The sequence below is a fragment of the Monodon monoceros genome, unplaced genomic scaffold (genome assembly GCF_005190385.1).
Source record: "Monodon monoceros isolate NGI ecotype Baffin Bay Population unplaced genomic scaffold, NGI_Narwhal_1 Super_Scaffold_4, whole genome shotgun sequence".
Classification (NCBI taxonomy): Eukaryota; Metazoa; Chordata; class Mammalia; order Artiodactyla; family Monodontidae; genus Monodon; species Monodon monoceros.
Genome location: NW_021703781.1, coordinates 50267479 through 50289374, shown reverse-complemented (window position 1 = coordinate 50289374; position 21896 = coordinate 50267479). Strand labels below are relative to the sequence as shown.

At 39.6% G+C, this 21896-nt stretch overlaps 1 pseudogene; it reads right to left on the bottom strand.

Annotated features, from left to right (window-relative positions):
* The window catches only part of LOC114908550, a 64708-nt pseudogene that overhangs the window by 38731 nt on the left and 4081 nt on the right, over positions 1–21896 (bottom strand).

Here is a 21896-nt window from a genome sequence, read left to right as displayed (position 1 = left end):
ATATTCAGAATAAGGAAAGATTTCTGCAAAAACATACCTACCATTCAAAGTGGACTCTTCTTAAGAAAACTAATATTCAATCCTAGGCCAATTTATGCTGGCTGTGCCTGCTGCAAATCCCTTCCCATGAAGTCCAGACACTTATCCAGAATTTTTTATTGATGAAATCCATAGCTTTACTGCCTTTGCTACTGCTCACACTGTTTTCACTTTTCTCAGTCTTTCTCCCCTATTGTACAAATTTGTCTCACTTTTAACCTTTTAAAAATATTTTAATTTTAAACTTATAGCTGGTGGCCCAGAAATTTCAAAAATAAAGCTTCTCTAAGAGAAATAAGATGGAGGACCCAATATCTTCTCTGAAATTCACTCTGCCCACCATCTCGCTCATACCCGTGACCTCTCGGCACTTTAGCAGGAGGTGAAGCCCATCTCTCGGTGTGGTGTTCGTTTTCTCTGTCCCAGCTCCAAACAAATCAGTTACAGTGGCTATCAAGTTTTCAAAAGTAAACTCCATCTGTTGATTGTGCTTTTCCTAGGAATTATTTGATGTAATTATCTGACAGTTTGACAGCATATATAATTACAGTCAATCCAAAATAACACACATTGTTATGAAGCTAAGCAAACTTAGGCACTGGAGTGCAGTATTAAAACAACAACTGTACGGTATGGCAAAGTGTGCGGATTGGGCTGACACAATCTTCATTACCTACTCCTTTTCCCTTGATGCCTAAAAATTTCATTCCAAGCCTCTTTTGCAGCTACATTGGCCAAGCAACACACTTCTTACCAATGGCCTACTGATGCCAGTTTCTCCCTTTCTTTCTTCATACTCAAAACACAGATATGAAGGTGAAGGCGGTGTAGACATCATCTTGGAACATGAGTATCTGAGCATGAAGATGAAGCCTATATACTTAAGAATGCTGAAGAAAAATGGAAGGCACTTGAGTCCATGATACTTCAGGGCTAGCTCTGGACTGCCCAACATGAGACTCTCTCTATGTGAGATAAATAAACCTACTGTTTCTTTAAGCCTTTGTTAATTTTTTTTCTTATTGGTAGGCAAACACAATCTTAATTGATAGAAATGAGCAAATTAGAGCTATATTTTGAAAACCATTATAAGCCAGAATCAAGAGTTTGCAATTCTCTTCTCCCATTGAAGAATTTATGTGGATTCTGTGTTGCCTAAAGACCCATTATGAAGTTGAAAATGTGCAAAAACTAACATGGCAGCACATCCTAGAATAGATTATATATAAAGAAAGAGAATGGATTCACAAAGACAAAACGGGGCTGGCCACTACTGTATTCCAAGATATGAGGCAATAGGCAACTTGGTCTAGGAAACAAGTACAGATGCTAAGGGTCAGGAAGTGACTGAATAAAGCTCTCACAAGTCAGAAGTTGGGAGAGTAAAAGCCCTTCACAGGGACAACTAAGGTTGGTTTAGATGAGGGATATATGTGATTCAAAGTTGAAAATAACAATGGGACAATCTGAAATAATGACTACAGAGGTCATTAACAAACCAAAAAATAATTTCTTCCTATCCAGTCCTCTAGACCAGCACTAATTTAATAAGGCTCTTATAATCCCCAAATGACCTGTGGCATGCCCAATATTATGTAATCCAACACCATTAAGATAGACAACCCTATCGACAGTTGTACTTGGTAGATAAAAGTAGTCATCCTCATTGGTAACATGAACTTCACACAGTTTTCTAACCTTTTCAACTCAAAATTACTCTGAGGCCAAGAAGGAGAGCAGAGTTCTTATAAACCATTATTACTATTTCCATCTGTTCAAGTGAATTTGAAGCATCAGTGGTTATGTACACATAGCCTATCAAAAATAAGTTAGCCTGTACAAAACCTTGCTGAAAGAAATTAAAGAAGAACTAAATACATGGAAATATATCCCATGTTCATCTATTGAAAGACTTAGTATTCTTAAGATGGCATTACTCCCGAACTGACCTACAGATTCAACATGATCCATATCAAAATCAGTGTTAGCTTTTTGCAGAAATTGATGAGACTGTCCTAAAATTCATGTGGAAATTTAAGTGACCAAGAATAGATAGAACAATCTTGGAAAGAAGAACAAAACTGGAAGACTCACACTTCCCATATTAAAAATTACAATAAAGCTATGGTAATCAAGATTGTGTGGTACTGGCAAAGAGCAAGATATACAGACAAGTGGAATAGAATTGAGAGTCCAAAAGTAAACCCTTCACATTTACAACTAATTTTCAACAAAGTTGCCAAGATCATTCTATGTGAAAAGAATAGTCTTTTCAACAAATGGTGCTGGGACAACTGGACACCCACATGCAAAAAAAATGAAGCTGGACCCATACCTCACACTATTATCAAAAATTGATTTAAAATGGATCATAGACCTAAATATAAGAGCTAAAACTATAAAACTATTAGAAGAAAACTTGGAGGGAATCATTGTGACCTTGGATTAGATAACAGTTTCTTAGATATGACACCAAAAGCACAGGCAACCAAAGAAAAAGATTAATAAATTGGATTTCATGAAATCGAAAATTTCTGAATTTCAAAACACACTATCAAGAAAGTAAAAGGACAGGGACTCCGTGGTGGTCCAGTGGTTAAGACTCCACACTTCCTATGCAGGGGGCACAGGTTCAATCCCTGGTCAAGGAACTAAGATCCTACATGCCTGCGTGGCATGGCCAAAAAATATATAAAATAAAATAAAATAGGGTTTCCCTGGTGGTGCAGTAGTTAAGAGTCTGCCTGCCGATGCAGGGGACACAGGTTCGTGCCCCGGTCCAGGAAGATCCCACATGCCGCAGAGCGGCTAGACCCGTGTGCCACAACTACTGAGCCTGCTCGTCCGGAGCCTGTGCTCCGCAACGGGAGAGGCCACAACAGTGAGAGGCCCGTGTACTGAAAAAAAATAAAAATAAAATAATTTTAAAAAGAAAGTAAAAAGACAACCCATAAAATGAGACAAAATGTCTGCAAATCATATATCTCATAAGGCACTTGTATCTGTAACACTGAAGAACTCTTACATCTCAACAATTTAAAAATAAAAACAAAAATTAACAAATAGGACCTAATTAAACTTAAAAGCTTTTGCACAGCAAAGGAAACCATAAACAAGATGAAAGAAAACCCTTAGAATGGGAGAAAATATCTGCAAATGAAGCAACTGACAAAGGATTAATCTCCAAAACATACAAGCAACTCATGCAGCTCAATATCAAAAACACAAACAACCCAATCCAAAAATGGGTGGAAGACCTAAATAGACATTTGTCCAAAGAAGACATACAGATGGCCAACAAACACATCAAACGATTCTCAACATCACTAATTATTAGAGAAATGCAAATCAAAACTACAATGAGGTATCACCACACACCCGTCAGAATGGCCATCATTAAAAAATCTACAAACAATAAATGCTGGAGAGGGTGTGGAGAAAAGGGAACCCTCTTGCACTGTTGGTGGGAATGTAAATGGATATAGCCACTATGGAGAACAGTATGGAGGTTCCTTAAAAAACTAAAAATAGAACTACCATATGACCCAGCAATCCCAGTCCTGGACATATACCAGGAGAAAACCATAATTCAAAAAGACACATGCACCCCAATGTTCATTGCAGCACTATTTCCAAGAGCCAGGACATGGAAGCAACCTAAATGTCCATCAACAGTGGAATGGATAAAGTAGATGTGGTACATATATACAATGGAATATTACTCACCCATAAAAAGGAACGAAATTGGGTCATTTGTAGACATGTGGATGGACCTAGAAACTGTCATACATAGTGAAGTAAGTCAGAAAGAGAAAAACAAATCGTATATTAATGCATATATGTGGAATCTAGAAAATGGTATAGAGGATCTTATTTGCAAGGCAGAAATAGAGACACAGGTGTAGAGAACAAATGTATGGACACCAAGGGGGGAAAGGGGGTGTGGGATGAATGGGGAGATTGGGATTGACATTTACACACTATTGATACTCTGTATAAAATAGATAACTAATGAGAACCTACTATATAGCTCAGGGAACTCTACTCGATACTCCAATAAAAATTAATTTAAAAAAAATAATAGCCAAATTCAAAAATGGGCAAAGCACTGAAATAGACATTTTTCCAAAGAGATACATAAATGGCCAACAAGAACATGAAAGATGCTCAACATCATTAGCCATCAGGGAAATGCAAATCAAAACCACAAGGAAAGACCACTTCACACCTACTAGGATGGCTAGAATCAAATGGACAGATAGGGCTTCCCTGGTGGCGCAGTGGTTGAGAGTCCGCCTGCCGATGCAGGGGACATGGGGTCGTGCCCCGGTCCGGGAAGATCCCACATGCCGCGGAGCAGCTGGGCACGTGAGCCATGGCTGCTGAGCCTGCGCGTCCGCAGCCTGTGCTCTGCAACGGGAGAGGCCACAACAGTGAGAGGCCCGCGTACCGCCGAAAAAAAAAAAGGACAAATAATTAGAAGTACTGTCAAGGATGTGAATAAATTGTACCCTTCATACATTGCTGATGAGAATATAAAATGGTGGAATTTTATGCATAAGTTTTCTTCTAAGAGTTTTATAGTTTCAGCTCTTACATTAAGCCTTTGATCTGCCACATTTCCTCCAAAGGTTAAATATAAATTTATCATAGACCCAACAATTCTACCACTAGGTATATACCCAAGAGAAATTAAAACATATGTATACACAAAAACCTGTACACAAATGTCCACAGAAACATTATTCATAATAACCAAAAAGAGACGCGACCAAAATGTCCATCAACCAACAAACATATATAAAATGTGGTATATCCACGCTGAAATATCATTCAACCATTTAAAGGAGTGAAGTACTGATATATGATACATCATCAATGAACCTTGAAAACATTGTTATGTGAAAGAAGCTAGACACAAAAGATGTTATCATACATATTGTATAATTCCATTAATATGAAATGTCCAGAATAGCAACTCTATAGGGATGGAAAGTAGGTTGGAAATGTTTAGAGCTGGGGAGGTTGGGGAGGAAAGGGGGTGACTCCTAAAGCATACAGGATTTCTTTTCAAGGTCATAAAAGTGCTCAGAAACTGACTGTGCTGGCAGCTGGATAAACTTCCCCAGTAATTATTTGCATTCTACTCTTGTTCTGGCTCATACATCTACCTGATCAAATCACAACTTCTCCTGCCAACATTCACGTTTACAGTTACTTGACAGACACCAACCTCCCACTCCACATCTGTCCAAATTTATTTTTGGTTACACTCATTTAAGGCTTCTCTCTTCCATCCATCTAGTCTCTTTACCACAACACACCTCTGAACCTCTCATGACACCATTCTACCAACCTGAAATTCCCTCCCCTATGACTTATTGCAAATATTTGAAGATCTACATCAAACCTCAGGACATTCAGGAAGCCCACCCAGGCTAAGCCCTTTCTTCTCACTCTCCCACATGCTGTGTGAAATGATCACATCCACCTTCCTTTTATGGCTCAGTATTTTGTATTTCTCATTTGTTTGTATTTCCATTTCACCCGAGACATATGTTCTCCTTCTCCTCAGGTAGCCTATTAGTACCTAACGAACAGGGTCCATGTATTGTTATTTAACAATTCAATTTTAAATCTCCTTTGATGCTCAATCCAGATCCATGCACACATATGTACCCAAAGTGCTGGTCAAGCATTTCGTCCGTAACCATTTACATATCCCTAATAAGTACAGAACTAGTCAATGAACAAAAAAAGTCAGGCAAACAGACAACCAATCTGTCATTAATATTTTACCTGTTCCATTCTGATCGGGAAACAATCAATGAAGTCCCGAGGACTGTTAGTGTCCAGAGATGCTTGGTGTTCTTTTATTTCTCTAAAACATAGCTTTTTACATAAGCAAAAATTTTAAGTACTTTGTTATGACTCCCTGGGAGATAGTCCATGAGAGCAGGGAAATTATTGCAGACCTTAAAGATTTTAAAAATATATTTATTAAACTAAAAACACATATTGAAGACATATCTATCATATGCCAAGCCCTGGTTAAAAACTGAAGTGAATAAAATATGGTCTCTTTCTTCAGGAGGAGCATTTTATAGTGTACATGTAAAATAATTCTTCATGCTGCTAGAGTATTTAAGGGAGAAAACTCTGACCAGATGATGAAAGTTGATAGCAATTTCCTATACTCATACATCAACCTTATGATATTAAAGCATATTTATATCAATTCTCTCATTTTTTAAGTTAATTCTTCCTTACAACCTTGCAACACAGAATAAAGGGCAAAACTCTGGTGTCTATTTAAGATCCATACACCACAGAACCAGCCACTTGGTCATCCCAAGCCCAATTACGCTGTCAGCTAGGATCCCAACTGAAGCAACAAACACCCCTGCCCTAGTCAGTGTTCCCTGGCAGCACCTCTGTTCATAAACATTGTCCCTCCTTGAAAGAGATAGTCTCTTCCTTCCTAAATTAGGATATTTCTGCTAAGTAACGTGATGAAGAAATCACTACATATTTGAGGATAAGCCTCGTGGGTAATGGAAACCTTTCAGCAAGGACCTGGATGTCCATTGAGTGCTATGGCCATCGTTTTGGGCAGTCACCAAAGTAGTTTATGGAAACTGGGCTTTGGGGGGTAGTGGAGAAACCACTGGCCAGGGAGCCAACAGGGCTTGAATTCCAGCTTTATACTCAGGCATTTCTTTTCTTCGTAAAATAACGGCTCAGCCACCTTTCCCAGATGTTCACTCTATGACAGTAAGGCAGGACTGCTGTGTTCAAACACTCACTTACAGCATAACATCAGCAAAACTGACGCAGGAGACAGTTCTAAAGGCCTATTCCTCTACAAAAATGTCAGAAAATCAAGCAGAAACTGTCAGAATCTACTTAAAAATGGCAGCAAAGATCTGTGCCTTGTTTTTTCTTTGTCCTTTTTTTTTTTTTTTTTTTTGCCCTTGTCCCACTTCCATCCTTGGCTTGGCAGTGGTCTTAACAAGGGCAGCTTGTGGTATGGGAGCCTGGTTCCTGGTTCCAGAGGGACCAGAGCAGACCTCAGTCACGAAGACTGTGTTTCTGTGTTCTAACCTGTCTGGGGCCACCTGACAGACTGACACAGGCACTTGTTTTTGTTTCATCTAACCTAGAGTGGAAATGCAGCAGGGATGTCTCAAAAACCTTGCAAGATTAATGAACAGCCCACAGCCACCTGGGGCAAAATATTACAGTTAAGGCATACAACAGAGCATCAAACGCCAGGAAGAAAAGCTGCGGAGGGAGTGCCTTTGGGAAATTAGGACATTCAAAAGCACCCCTGTATACTGAAAAATTTAGAAAGCTACACACATGCACAGAGCCAATCTGGAAGAGTTATTTCCTCCCTCCCCCCTTCCTCTCTTCCTTTCTCTCTCTCCCCCCATCTCTTTCTCTTCATCATTGTTTTCTTTTTGCCTCCTCACATTCAAAGATATCAATATCCGTAGACTCCAGATAGAGAACAAACTAGTGGTTATCAGAAGGGAGAGGGAAGGAGGGAGGGGCAGTATAGGGGTAGTGAGGGAAAAAGGGTTATTACGGGATTATACGAAATCATGTGTGTGAAACTTTTGAAAATTGTAAAGCAATACAGAATTTAAAGACCCTTTCATTCAATTTAAAAGAATGAAAAAAAAGAAAAAGAAAGATCTATCACTCCTAAAAAAAAGGACATCTCTCTCCAAACACTAGCTGAACGTAAGCTAAAGGAACAGAGATTCCAGTGACCACACAAGGCAAAAAAAAAAAAAAGAGACTTTGCAAAAATAGTTTAGAAAAGTCACTAAATAAACAAATAGCTACAGCTTGTGGAAGGCAAAAAAAAAAAAAAGGAAAAGAAACAAACAAACAAAAAGCTATAGGAAAAAAAAAAAAAAAAGCTATAGGGACTTCCCTGGCAGTCCAGTGGTTAAGACTCCACGCTTCTACTGCAGGGGGCAGGGGTCTGATCCCTGGTCAGGGAATTAAGAAACAAAAAAAACTGAAGCAAGCAAAAAAAAAAACAAAACAAAGAGAGGGGAGAATCTGATTCCCAGAGTTACCACATTGTAATATCCAAAATGTCCAGTTTTCAAACATTCACTTCATGGCTTGGTCCATATAGAATTTTGGACTTGTCAGAGAAAAGAGCATAAACGATTTCTCAGGAAGAGAGGATCCTGACCTCACCCGGATCCATGGGGAGCGCATAAATCCTGAGGTTTTCATTAAAGTCTCCTAGCAAGTTAAGAAAATTCTGATCTGTATAATCAAAACGATTCTGGAAAATAATGGAGCAGATCACATTGCAGGGAGCACAGCCCAGGATGAAAGTGGGGTCACAGTGTGACCCTAAAGAATTGAAAAGATTTATAAAACACTATTAAGATATAAATATAAAACTCTGTTGTGGGTAACAGATAAGTTTAGAATCTCTGAAGCAGTATCTACCTAGAAATTTCCCTATCAGCAAAAATTTAAGCATGCTTAAAATCAACACATCACTGTTCCCTTAAACATGAATTGACAAAATGGATTAAAGACCTAAATGTAAGGCCAGACACTATAAAACTCTTAGAGGAAAACAGGCAGAACACTCTATGACATAAATCACAGCAAGATCCTTTTTGACCCACCTCCTAGAGAAATGGAAATAAAAACAAAAATAAACAAATGGGACCTAATGAAACTTAAAAGCTTTTGCACAGCAAAGGAAACCATAAACAAGACGAAAAGACAACCCTCAGAATGGGAGAAAATATTTGCAAATGAAGCAACTCACAAAGGATTAATCTCCAAAACATACAAGCAACTCATGCAGCTCAATATCAAAAAAACAAACAACCCAATCCAAAAATGGGCAGAAGACCTAAACAGACATTTCTCCAAAGAAGATATATAGATTGCCAACAAACACATGAAAGAATGTTCAACATCATTAATCATTAGAGAAAAGCAAATCAAAACTACAATGAGATATCATCTCACACCGGTCAGAATAGCCATCATCAAAAAATCTACAAACAATAAATGCTGGAGAGGGTGTGGAGAAAAGGGAACCCTCTTGAACTGTTGGTGGGAATGTAAATTGATACAGCCACTATGGAGAAGAGTATGGAGGTTCCTTAAAAAACTAAAAATAGAACTACCATACGACCCAGCAATCCCCCTACTGGGCATATACCCTGAGAAAACCATCATTCAAAAAGAGTCATGTGGGGCTTCCCTGGTGGCGCAACAGCTAAGAATCCGTATGCCAATGCAGGGGACACGGGTTCGAGTCCTGGTCTAGGAAGATCCCAAATGCTGTGGAGCAACTAAGCCCGTGTGCTACAACTACTGAGCCTGCGCTCTAGAGCCCGTGAGCCACAACTACTGAGCCCATGTGTCACAACTACTGAACCTGCGCGCCTAGAGCCCGTGCTCCGCAACAAGAGAAGCCACCGCACTCAGAAGCCCGCGCACCGCAACCAAGAGTAGCCCCCGCTCGCCGCAACTAGAGAAAGCCCACATGCAGCAACGAAGATCCAACACAGCCAAAAATAAAAATAAAATAAAATTTAAAAAAAGTCATGTACCACAATGTTCATTGCAGCTCTATTTACAATAGCCAGGACATGGAAGCAACCTAAGTGTCCATTGACAGATGAATGGATAAAGAAGATGTGGCACATACATACAATGGAATATTACTCAGCCATAAAAAGAAACGAAATTGAGTTATTTGTAGTGAGGTGGATGGACCTAGAGTCTGTCATACAGAGTGAAGTAAGTCAGAAAGAGAAAAACAAATACCATATGCTAACACATATATATGGAATCTAAAAGAAAAAGAAAAAAAAATGGTCAGAAGAACCTAGGGACAAGACAGGAATAAAGATGCAGACCTACTAGAGAATGGACTTGAGGATACAGGGAGGGGGAAGGGTAAGCTGGGACAAAGTGAGAGAGTGACATGGACATATATACACTATCAAATGTAAAATAGATAGCTAGTGGGAAGCAGCCGCATAGCAAAGGGAGATCAGCTGGGTGCTCTGTGATCACCTAGAGGGGTGGGATAGGGAGGGTTAGAAGGAGGGAGATGCAAGAGGGAAGAGATATGGAGACACATGTATATGTATAACTGATTCACTTTGTTATAAAGCAGAAACTAACACACCATTGTAAAGCAATTATACTCCAATAAAGATGTTAAAAAAAAACAAACATGAATTTACCATTCCATCCTAGTTTGTTTAATAATAGTTCTCCAAATACTCCATTTACATCACTGCCTTGAGTCAAGGTGCTGGTTATTTTGAAGAACGAAAGAACAGAAAAAATTTTAAGGGTCAGTTTTTTAAGACAATTATTCAGGTTATCTATCAGTGCAAAATCACGTCTGTCTGGTAAACCTATAGACAATTAAGCACTGATGTAGGAAGGAAGCAATAGTTAGGAACCTGGAAACGTTTTATATATAGTGAATAGCTGAAGGAACAACTTGTAGAATCAGGAAAGGAAAAGATTAAAGAGAGAAAGATTATGGAAAAAGTCAGGTGTTTGATGGTACAAAGAAAAAAAAGCAAAAGCTGTCCATGTTGTACGAGAAGAAAACTAACACAAATGAACATGAATTGTAAGATGGATTTGTTTGCCTAAAATAAAAATAGGTAAGAATTCTGCATTTCAAACAAGTCACAGGGAAAACAAGAAAGATTAAATTGAGAAATGGAGTCCTTTTGTTTCTTTATTGCAGTATGGAGAGGAGGTGTGGGGAGGAACATCCTGCTCTAAGAAATAGTGTCCCTCATCACCAATCAGGCCTCACATTTAATTTATTTGGACAGAACGCGCCCTCTTGTGGAATTCTGGAATATTGCCACATATAGCCATCAACGGAATACCATATGTTGTTACAAATTTTTTAATTTGAATTTAGATGAAGTCCATCATTGTACAGACAAATAAATTAAAGCAGAGGAAAAGTAGTTTTCTTTTTTAGTGGTCAATATTTACATGAAATTGCTATAATCGGATGATCGATAAACTTTATATGCAAAAAAACCAAATCACATCATACATGTAATTAAGGGTGACTTGAATCAAAGTGTTGTGATGAAATGATAGGGAATTAAGTAATAAGAACCTATTTAGTTAAGTGCTTGTATGCCAGGCTCCTTTTCAGCTGAACCATGCCAAGGCACTAAGCTTGCAGAAAAACTTCTACTTTAGAAGGTGGGGGATAATTTGAGAAAGCCTTAAGATTTCTGTGTGTGTGACAGCTAAAATCTGATTTTTAATCTTTCCTTTCACTTGAGAGAGAGACTTACAAAGCAGGGTAATTTGGAATTCAGACGGAAAATAAGATCCATCTTAACAAGCACTTCATAGGTCAGTACAGCTGACAGTAAGGGGTAAAATATTACCAAAGTACCAAAATTGGTAAAAAAATTACCAATTACCATCCAATTGTTTTAAAATGTACTTGGGTTTTACTTTTATTCAGATGGTAAGGCCAACAGATCAGGAGATGATAAGACAGTTTATTACTCATACTTCCCAAGAGGAGGGGGCACCCTACACAAGGCCACATGGGGAAGCACCAAGGTCAGTCAGGAGGCAGAAGGAACAAGTGGAGAGCATGGGCCAAAGCCTTTACTGGGGTTTTCATGGAAGAAATGAGCAAGGCTGGGTAGGTATGCTCAGTAAGTTTAAGACTGGATAGTTTGGGTAATTTCAGAAGGCTCTAGGCCCCAGGGGTGGTCCCTAGTTGTCCTGTAACTGGCCCTGGGTTGATTTAGGGCAGGGAGAATATTGGCTTGGCGTGTGAGGGTTTCATAAAGGAGGTTTCCTGGGGGTATCGGCTTTGGATAGGCTGGTTTGAAAATCAAAGGAGTGCTCACACACAAGATGCGATGCTCTATCTCAGAATTAGCTAACCCTGGGAGAGGCAGTTGCTCCCTGGGTCTGCAAGTCCCCCAAAATGTCAAAGTATCATAAAGTAGAGAAAAGAGAAAACATGATTATTATATCAATAATGGGGGAGGGAAGTATAAAGAAAGCTGAAAACAGAAGAAACTAATAGGGAAGGCAGGGTAATGAGTTATTAATAATAGTTGAAATCTGTTTAAATAGATCATTTTATAACCTGGTATTTGTGTGATGTTCAGGATTAAGCCACAGCATCTATTTCTTAAAATATATAAAACAACACTGTAAATAGGGAGGAACATTAAGTAACTGAAGCTGCTAATTTTAAAACAGTTATTTATAAGGAAATCACAATTGATGAGGTCTGCACTAAGGGATGCCTAAGCAATTAAAACCATAGACAATTATCATCACTGGCCAGAACAGTAGGCAATGGGTCTCAGAAGAAACCCTCAGACATGTGCGCGAGGTGACCATACAAATATAGGCCAATTAAGTGAAAGCACATGTCATTTGTTTCACACTCCATAAGGGTGTGATGAGGTCATTCCCACCATGTCCACCTGATGAATGTTCTGGAATACATAACCCACATTTACACTATGGGAAAAAACATTATTCTCTAATGCCAGAAAAAAACGAGACTCAAAACCTTCCACCTTCATGACCTAATGATTTGAAAACAAAAAGTTCAGGACAGGACAGGATTAAATGACCTTTAATCCACACTATATGCACCACAGTGGGTGTACACACACAACAAGCACAGATACACAAAAGCCCCCTAGGCTCTCTCCTCTCTCTCCCCGCTCCACAGGAGGGCTGACAACCATGACCCATATGAAAGATGTGGCTGTCCCTGAAATGTTTCCTAGGATGTCACTGGAGAAGACAGCAGTCTGTTAAGGTGAGAGTGACAGAGCATAGCATCACCCGCCACTGGTTTTTCTCAACTCCTCCACAAGGCAGTGGGCTTCCTCTTGAACTCGGTCCTCAATGCTCTTCTTCCCCACCCCGAATTCCACAGTGTCATGAGGGAGATGCGCCAGATCTCCTTCCATCTCTTTCCATTGCTGAAGAGGATTCCTACCAGGAGGAGAAACAGAAACCAGGAGGGAGGCCCTAGGGAAGGAGGAGTGAGCTGACACTTGGTAGCCTGGCAGATGGACCCAGCTCTGCTGGGGGGCTCTTCAAATTCCTCTTTTCCATCCTCCCCACCCTCACTACCAACGCGGAAGATGCGCAGACGCACACCTACCATGTCCTTTATTAACTCTCTGAGACACAGGGAGACTGCCTCTTCCAGAAAACTCCTCTCACAGATCAATCAGGGCTTCTTTCACTGCTTTATAACCATGCAACACTATGGTGGGCTTCAAGCCAAAACACCCAGTGAACACAGGGCCATACACTTTTTCAAGAGCTGGAAAATGTATATTAGCAAAAGAAGGCACAATTTGGTCTATTTTGCTCATTAAGATTGTTATCACATCATGTTGTTGATGTTTTTATTCTGCCACACATAACTTCAAAGATTTCTGGATCTTATATATGTATGATGATAATTCAACATCCATTCATGATTAAAAAAAAAAAACTCTCACCAAAGTGGTTGTAGAGGGAACATATCTCAACATAATAAAGCAGAAGACCTAAATAGACATTTCTCCAAAGACAACATACAGATGGCCAACAGGCATATAAAAAGCTGCTCAACATCACTACCTATTAGACAAATGCAAATCAAAACCACGATGAGGTACCACTTCGCACCAGTCAAAACGGTTATCAGAAAAAGTCTACAAATAATAAATGCTGAAGAGGGTGTGCAGAAAAGGGAACCTTCCTACACTGGCTGCAGGAAGGTAAATTGGTGCAGCCACTATGGAGAACAGTAGCGACTCCTTTGAAAACTAAAAATAGAGTTACTATATGATCCAGCAATTCCATTCCTGGGTATTTACCCAGAAAAAAACAAAAACTCTAACTCGAAAAGATAATGCACCCCAATGTTCACAGCAGCACTATTTACAATAGCCAAGTCATGGAAGCAACCCAAGTGCCCATCAACAGACAACTGGCTTAAAAAGATGTGGTGTATTTATACAATGGAATATTACTCAGCCATTAAAAAAAAGACCAATAAAAAAAATATATTTTTTTTTAAAAAGGAAAATGTTGCCATTTGTAGCAACCTGGATGGCCCTAGAGGATAATACGCTTAGTGAAATAAGTCAGGTAAAGAAAAATACTACATCATATCACTTATATGTCAACTCTAAAAAATAATACAGGGCCTCCCTGGTGGCGCAGTAGTTGAGAGCCCACCTGCCGATGCAGGGGACACGGGTTCGTGCCCCGATCCAGGAAGATCCCACATGCCGCGGAGCGGCTAGGCCCGTGAGCCATGGCCGCTGAGCCTGCGCGTCCGGAGCCTGTGCTCTGCAACGGGAGAGGCCACAACAGTGAGAGGCCCGCGTACCGCAAAAAAAAAAAAATAATAATAATAATAATGAATTTATATACAAAAGAGGAAAAGACTCACAGACATAGAAAACAAATGTATGGTTACTAAGGTGGGGGGTAACAAATTAGGGGTATGGGATTAACAGATACAAACTAATATACATAAACTAGATAAGCAACAAGGATTTACTGTATAGCACGGGGAATTATACTCACTTTCTTGTACTAGGTCACCAGGAAGGAAGATGGCGGCACCCAAATCGCGGTGTACTTCCCGAGGTGGTGGTTTGGTACCACAGGCGGGTCAAGAGTCTTCCCCTGGTACTGCGTGAGGCCAACTCGGGCGCTCGGGGTTTGCAGGAGGTGCCGAAGGCTCCGGGTCTGTTCAAGGAGTTCTTCCCAGAGAGGGGCACGAAGACAGGGCTCCCAGAGCTCTTGGACGGTGGTATGGCGGGCAACTTTCCCCAGACCATCTACTGCACCTTCGACCCCATGACTCGCTTCCTTTGGGGCATCTGCTGGCACTGTTGGGCCTGTTTCACTTCCACCGATAGGGCCACAAAGCGACCGCGTCGGTGGGAGGTGCCACCGCGCGCCTGGGAGACCGGAGCAGCCGTACCTGGGCGCACAAGGCCCTGGACGCAAAGCACGTGCAAAACAACGTGCGCGCCCTGCGCCGGGCGCTCTCAGCTGCTGATCACCAGCAGCTGCTCACTAACTGGCTGACGCGGGACAGCTGCGCGGTGCTGGACAGCTCGGCGTGGTATCAGAAGCAGCACCTGGTGGACTTCTTAGCGGCAGCGGGCGGCCACTTCCGCGCGGCCACGCTGCTGAACCGGCCCAGCTTGCACACTCGGCTGAAGACCCAGGTGGTGTGAGTTTGGCCGAGTTTTTATACCAGGTGAACCCTGGAACAAGCGTCCTGGATAATACATGCTGCAAAGCAAACGCCATTTCAGACGGTCCTAGAGGGTATCGGATGATAACGGAAGGCGGAGTCAGTATAAATCACAGGCAAGTAAGGGATCCTGAGAGTGTTTTAGTTGTTGGACAACATATTCTCAAGAATGGACTTTCGTTACTTAAAATAGGAAAAAGGAATTTCTACATTATAAAATGGCTTCAGCTATGATGAAAAATCCTTCTGGTGGTTCAAATTTATCCATCATTCATTCTCAACACATACGAACGTATAATCTTCGCTTATGCAAATCAAACAACAGAGAATGGAGTATACTCCAGGCTTCACAGCGTGAGTGATTTCATTATTTATATAAGTTGGTTCTGTTTGTGTAATAGTGGGATATTTCATTTCCTGGTCCTTAAACATTAAGGGCTACCACAGAAAGGCATGATTTCCGGGGTTAATCTCTTTTCATAATTATTCTCCATGAAAAACTAAGTGCTATCTTTCCTATCCTGTCCTTCTTGTTCTTTTGAAGACAAGAAAGAACAATGAAAAAGAGGTAGTATAAGAAATTGTAAAGGGGGGACTTCCCTGGCGGTCCAGTGGTTAAGGCTCCGTGCTTACCCTGCAGGGGACACGTGTTCCATCCCTGCTTGGGGAACTAAGATCCCACATGCCAAGCAGCGTGGCCAAAAAAAAAAAAAAAAGAAATTGTGGGTACTTTTATATCAGGTGAATATCTCACTGGATTTTTTTGTTGTTAAGGAAGCTAGTACAGTTCTCCTTTAAAAAGGAGAAAAGTTAGAGGAAGCCATATTTGACACTAGAAATTACGGTAGAAAGTTTACTTTGGAAAAAGAAAAAAGAACAAAAATCAGTACTTAACTTTTCAGGAAGTTTCTAATTCAGTTTTCCAGTCCCTTGCCTGTGTTCCATAGAATTAAATTTACTCACAGCCTTGTTTATTTGTTTTTTTTTTACTTAGTAAATAAGGTATCAATGTTTTAAAAATTTATAGGCTTTTAGTTTTTAAAGTTTCAAATTCTGCCCCCAGGCAGATTGCAACTTGAGATGAACTGAAAAGTTAAGTAACCAACAAGATAAAATAGAGGATAATCATATGAGTATATCAAAAGATAAAAGGGATAAAGAAATTTCAGGTCAAATTTAAAGTATTTGGAATCAAGACTTAGTTAAATTAAGCTCTACATTCACTAGGCAATTTGATCCTCCAGAAATGTTTCTAAAATCTGAAAAATCAAGGTAATAGCACCCCTGTTTCCCCTGAGGATCAAGTGAAACACGAACACAAAATGGTTTACAATCAGATTTGTTCTAGAAAATCTTACAGGCAGCAAAGCATGGCTTTAGAGTTCAAATTCTAGCCATTTACTACCTGGGGATTACTTGGAGCAAGTCACTATCTTCATATACAAAAATGGAGATGTAATAATGCTCGAGTCAATTAGGAAAACTCTAATAGGGAAAAAAAGCCATAAAACTTTCGTACAGTGTAAGCTGTATTGCTATGTTCCAAAGTAGATTTAAATGTTAGAAAGCCATAGTTTATCCAAACCTTTGTCTGGGAGTAAAGTTAGGAAGAATTCATTTATTGACAAACTTTAATGTCACTTCATAGCAGCAATTTTATTTACACAGTAAGAATGAACATACAGGTATCCATTATAAATGTCAGAGATCATCGCTACATTTCAAAACTTCACTCAGTTTGAGGGCCAATGGAAGAAGTTTTTCTCTTTTCATACCTATCTTGCCTCTGTTTTTCTTTGTACAAGGTGTGTAGTACTAGCAAGCGCATTACTGTAGCAGGTCACATTTTCAATTTGAAATTTGATGTGCTGGGGAAAGGTGCATGACGAGGTGTTTTCCCCCTTACAAATTCAAAAAGCTAGAATAGAATGGTCATCATCTGACCTACCTGAAATAAGTAAGTCACGGATTGCTATGATTTCAAAATTCATGTCTAATGATGGCAGAGTAATTTTAAAGTGTGCTAACAAACGTCTTGGAAGCCTGTATTCTACGAAGATGGTACTACTAACAGATTCAAAGTAGTACCGTATCATATCAGACCGAAACTGGTTTTTTTATGTTTGAGATGAGTTGCTGAGCCTATTGTTTCTTAGTAAATGGGTACCGTTAGCTAAAGGTAATGGACATATCCATATTGTTCCTGCCAGTAGTCCTTCATAAATGTCATGACTTTAAAAATTTTAGTATCTACAATATATAATTGATCTTCAAATTTATAATGTAATTCATATCAAGAACCACCTGGAGAATTTTAGTAAAATGTTTATGTTCTAAACCTCACTCCCAACCCCCTGAAAGCCTTCAGGAGTATGTGTGTGTGTCCAGATGTTTTTCTTTAAATAATAAAGCTCCACATTATTATCATTTAAAAAATATCTTGTGGTAACATGTAATGGAATATAATCTGCAAAAACAAACAAACTGAATCACTATGCTGTACACCTGAAACCAACGCAATATTGTAAATCAACTATACTTCAGTAAAAATGTTTTAAAAGACTCAATATGATGGTGATTATTATATCACTTCTGATGTGCCGGGCCATGGCCTGGGTACTTGGTACTCAGATTATTGCTAATCACCATATCAAAACTTTGAGCTAGATTTATTTACCCTGTTTTATCGATAAAGAGAGTAAGGTTCAAAGGCGTTCCTGTTTATTTCCAGTGTCTCACAGTTAATAAATAGAAGCCCCCTATTTGTTTTTATTGAAGTAGAGTTGATTTACTTCGACTACAATGCTGTGCCAGTCTCTGCTGTACAGCTCAGTGACTCAGTTCTACACATGTATACTTTTTTTTAATATTCTTTTCCATTGTGGTTTATCCCAGGAGATTGGATATAGTTCCCCGTGCTATATGGTAGGACCTTTTTATATATCCATTCTAAATGTAATAGTCTGCATCTACCAACCCCAAACTCCCAGTCCATCCCTCTCCCTCCCCCCAGCTCCCCCTTGGCAACCACAAGGCTGATCTCTGTGTCTGTGAGTCTGTTTCCGTTTTCTAGATAGGTTCATTTGTGCCATATTTTAGATTCCACAAATAAGTGATAACATATGGTGTTTGTCTTTCTCTGTCTGACTTACTTCACTTAGTATGATCATCTCTAGTTGCATCCATGTTGCTGCAGATGGCATTATTTTGTTCTTTTTTATGGCTGGGTAGTATTCCATTGTATACATGTACCACATCTTTATCCATTCATCTGTTGATGGACATTTAGGTTGTTTCCATGTTTTGGCTATTGTGAATAGTGCTGCTGTGAACATAGGGGTGCATGTATCTTTTTGAACTATAGTTTTGTCTGGGTATATGCCCAGGAATGGGATTGCTGGATCATATGGTAATTCTATTTTTAGTTTTCTGAGGAACCTCCATACTGTTTTCCTTAGTAGCTGCACCAACTTACATTCCTACCAACAGTGTAAGAGGGTTCTTTCTTCTCCACACCCTCTCCAGCATTTGTTATTTGTAGACTTTTTAATGATGGCTGTTCTGACCGATGTGAGGTGGTACCTCATTGTAGTTTTTATTTGCACTTCTCTAATAATTGGTGATGTTGAGCATCTTTTCATGTGCCTACTGGCCATCTGTGTGTCTTTGGAGAATGTTTATTAAGGAGAAGACCCAAATTTCAACACAGTTTAGTTGACCTCTGATGCCTAAGAAACTTATCAGTCTCCAATGCCTACCTTGGAACCAATATCCAGTTGACTGCTTCAGAATCACCTGTAAAGCTCATCCCATGGGAATTCTGACTCAGTAGTGATAAATACTAGAAATCTATATTTTTTAAAACCACCCTAGATGATTCAAATGCCCAGCCCAGTTTAAGATCCGCTAGTATTACTAACAGAAAGAGAGCAAGCATCACAAAGGCAGTGCCAGGACATGCAGCAGCTCATGGAAGAACAGTTTCTTCCATCCTGCATCATTCTTGGCCACAGACAGCAGCTTTGTGCAGAATCCAAAAGGATTTTATTACTACCCAGCTGGCTCTGACTAATTACTTTTTTCTTTCATTCACTCATACTTGTCCTGCTCCCAAGCTATTTCCTTAACATCAGGCATAATTTGCTTCTTCACAGAAGTTCAATTTTCATAGCTATTCTGAACAAAACACAGTTTATATAATAGATGACTTCTTGAATGAAATCTCTAATCACAAAACATTTCCCTTACCATTTACCTTCAGCCAAAAATCATAGCAAATGGTGGTGAAACAAAGGGAAGAAACACTTGTCTTTTGTCACGTTATTATTTTGATTCAACCATACAAAGACCTAAATGTTTCTCTACTCACAAAATGCATTCCACTATTATTGACAATGACAGACCAAAAGTAATACTCCAAAGGAGTGTTTGCCTTAAATAATATCTCTTAATAATTTTATTTTAATATATTGTAATGTATTTTAATATATTTTAATGAAGATATTTTATTTAAAAGTAGATGTTCATGGGCTTCCCTGGTGGGGCAGTGGTTGAGAGTCTGCCTGCCGATGTAGGGAACACGGGTTCGTGCCCCGGTCTGGGAAGATCCCACATGCCGCGGAGCGGCTGGGCCCGTGAGCCACGGCCGCTGAGCCTGTGCATCCGGAGCCCGTGCTCCGCAACGGGAGAGGCCACAACAGTGAGAGGCCCGCGTACCGCAAAAAAAAAAAAAAAAGTAGATGTTCATTTACTTTCCCTTTGCAAGCCACTAGAGGAACATAAAACCTACTTACATTGGTTAAGGATTTGCCGATGTCCTTAACATCTAACTGTAGGATATTTCCAAGAATTGGGAGAGGAGTGGGGCCAGTCGGGAGCTGCCCTTTCCCAGAGCTCTGTTTCCAGAGTGAGAGGAGAAGCAGACAGGAGAGAGAGACAGAGCACCAGGACCACAGCCGGATCCACTGGAACCTTCTCTTCTTACTCAGACAGCTGTGAACCTGAAATCTAAAGCTTTTATAACAGTCCCTGCTAATTCAGCTTGTGCCTCTGACTCATAAATTGAACAATCAGCTAGGTCTACTTTAATTTCTCTTTTGAAGGAACTTTAGCCTTGTGATAATTAAAATATGGTGTTCTTTGCTCTTGCCCTTTTTTTCAATGCCCCACCTGGGCATTCCAGTTTAAGAGGTCTGGGGTGGAGCCCAGGTACTGGTAATTTTTTTTTAAACACTCCAGGTGGTTGACAACCAGTGAAGTAAATGATATGATCAAGAAGTTGCTCAACATTCTGGATTCTCAGATTAGTAACCAGTTAAGAATTTATGACTTTGAGGGCAGTCCTTCTATGTTAAAAAAAAAAAAAAAGTATATCCTTTAATGCTTTATCAAACACTAATATACTTTGTCCTTGAAAATGAAAGCCTTTTGAGATATTTTAGAGTACCATACTAACATTATAGCTTCCCAAACATAAACCAGCTAACATAACTCATACATTTTGAAGGTCCAAACATGTATCAAGGAAATAGCTAAGTAAATTTACACACATTTTACCATTAAACTCTCCCCCTCCCCTCAGAAAAAAACACTAGAAGAAGAAATTTTTAATTTTTATTTTTCAGATGGGGAAAGGGAAATTCAGAGAACAGGAGGTCCGGCCAGTGTCACACAGCTAATAAATGACAAAACTGGGATTTGAAATAATATCCTCTAATGCCCATTGTGGTACACTGTGCCTTACACCGCAGCTGCCTCAAGAACAATTTTAGGAAAACAAAACCAAACCCCCCAAACATTAGTTTCTCTGAACATACACCCTGTGAATGTCTACAGAATAACAAGTTTCACACTAAATAAATGTCCGTTACTTGACTGCAAGGATAAAAGCGTCGTGGGTTCTCAAGACGTAAAAGATAGGGATTCTCCCCTTCCATCACTGCAGAGGTGAAACTGGCTCAGGTAACTAAGGGAAGGGCTAATCTCAGGGAGCAGAGCTTGAGAAACCATGACTTCCCCCACCTCCCAGTCACCTCCAGATAAATCTGCTTTGGTCGCTTTCTTTGTTCTGTCATTGTCAGAAATAATGGAATGAAGTATGCACAGCAAGGAAGGGAGATTTTGACAAGACAAAAGGTGTGGATTCAGTGGAAGATGGAAGACAGGGACTTCACTGAACAGACTCATGGCCCAGAACCAATGCAACATGCAGACCTGAACAGGAAACAGCACTTAGTGGTCATGAGGATCTAAATGTCACTGGAATTGTATACATTACTAGATCACTAATAGTAATGCTTATACAAAGACATATTCTATAAAGATATCATCATATGTAGTTTTTTATTGAAGTATAGTTTATGTACAATATTATATGTTAAGTACAAGTATAAAATACAGTGATTCACAATTTTTAAAGGTTATACTCCATTTATAGTTATTATAAAATATTGGCTGTATTCCCTGTGTTGTACAATATATCCTTGTAGTTTATTTTATACATAATAGTTTGTACCTCTTAATCCTGTACCTTTATATTACCTTACTC